Here is a 2,097-nt window from a genome sequence, read left to right as displayed (position 1 = left end):
CTAACCTAACCTAACCTAACCTAACCTAACCTAACCTAACCTAACCAACGTAACCTAACCTAACCTCCCCAAATTGCAGGTACTGTAACCTATCGTGGATTAGAGTGATTTACGATCAAGTTTATGTGAGAAAACGAAATTTGGAGTCTCCTGGTTAAATTTGAGCCTAACCTAACCTAACCTAACCTAACCTAACCTAACCAACGTAACCTAACCTAACCTCCCCAAATTGCAGGTACTGTAACCTATCGTGGATTAGAGTGACTTACGATCAAGTTTATGTGAGAAAACGAAATTTGGAGTCTCCTGGTTAAATTTTAGCCTAACCTAACCTAACCTAACCTAACCTAACCTAACCTAACCAACGTAACCTAACCTAACCTCCCCAAATTACAGGTACTGTAACCTATCGTGGATTAGAGTGATTTACGATCAAGTTTATGTGAGAAAACGAAATTTGGAGTCTCCTGGTTAAATTTGAGCCTAACCTAACCTAACCTAACCTAACCTAACCTAACCTAACCAACGTAACCTAACCTAACCTCCCCAAATTGCAGGTACTGTAACCTATCGTGGATAAGAGTGATTTACGATCAAGTTTATGTGAGAAAACGAAATTTGAAGTCTCCTGGTTAAATTTGAGCCTAACCTAACCTAACCTAACCTAACCTAACCTAACCTAACCTAACCTAACCTAACCAACGTAACCTAACCTAACCTCCCCAAATTGCAGGTACTGTAACCTATCGTGGATTAGAGTGATTTACGATCAAGTTTATGTGAGAAAACGAAATTTGAAGTCTCCTGGTTAAATTTGAGCCTAACCTAACCTAACCAAACCTAACCTAACCTAACCTAACCAACGTAACCTAACCTAACCTCCCCAAATTGCAGGTACTGTAACCTATCGTGGATTAGAGTGATTTACGATCAAGTTTATGTGAGAAAACGAAATTTGGAGTCTCCTGGTTAAATTTGAGCCTAACCTAACCTAACCTAACCTAACCTAACCTAACCAACGTAACCTAACCTAACCTCCCCAAATTGCAGGTACTGTAACCTATCGTGGATTAGAGTGATTTACGATCAAGTTTATGTGAGAAAACGAAATTTGGAGTCTCCTGGTTAAATTTGAGCCTAACCTAACCTAACCTAACCTAACCTAACCTAACCTAACCTAACCAACGTAACCTAACCTAACCTCCCCAAATTGCATGTACTTTAACCTATCGTGGATTAGAGTGATTTACGATCAAGTTTATGTGAGAAAACGAAATTTGGAGTCTCCTGGTTAAATTTGAGCCTAACCTAACCTAACCTAACCTAACCTAACCTAACTAACGTATCCTAACCTAACCTCCCCAAATTGCAGGTAATGTAACCTATCGTGGATTAGAGTGATTTACGATCAAGTTTTATGTGAGAAAACGAAATTTGGAGTCTCCTGGTTAAATTTGAGCCTAACCTAACCTAACCTAACCTAACCTAACCTAACCAACGTAACCTAACCTAACCTCCCCAAATTGCAGGTACTGTAACCTATCGTGGATTAGAGTGATTTACGATCAAGTTTATGTGAGAAAACGAAATTTGGAGTCTCCTGGTTAAATTTGAGCCTAACCTAACCTAACCTAACCTAACCTAACCTAACCTAACCTAACCTAACCTAACCTAACCTAACCTAACCTAACCTAACCCAACCTAACCTAACCTAACCAACGTAACCTAACCTAACCTCCCCAAATTGCAGGTACTGTAACCTATCGTGGATTAGAGTGATTTACGATCAAGTTTATGTGAGAAAACGAAATTTGGAGTCTCCTGGTTAAATTTGAGCCTAACCTAACCTAACCTAACCTAACCAACGTAACCTAACCTAACCTCCCCAAATTGCACGTAATGTAACCTATCGTGGATTAGAGTGATTTACGATCAAGTTTATGTGAGAAAACGAAATTTGGAGTCTCCTGGTTAAATTTGAGCCTAACCTAACCTAACCTAACCTAACCTAACCTAACCAACGTAACCTAACCTAACCTCCCCAAATTGCAGGTAATGTAACCTATCGTGGATTAGAGTGATTTACGATCAAGTTTA

This window comes from Penaeus vannamei, chromosome 19, assembly GCF_042767895.1.
Source record: "Penaeus vannamei isolate JL-2024 chromosome 19, ASM4276789v1, whole genome shotgun sequence".
In the NCBI taxonomy this organism is placed as follows: Eukaryota; Metazoa; Arthropoda; class Malacostraca; order Decapoda; family Penaeidae; genus Penaeus; species Penaeus vannamei.
The sequence above is the reverse complement of the archived record's forward strand: the minus strand, read 5'-3'. Positions refer to the sequence as shown.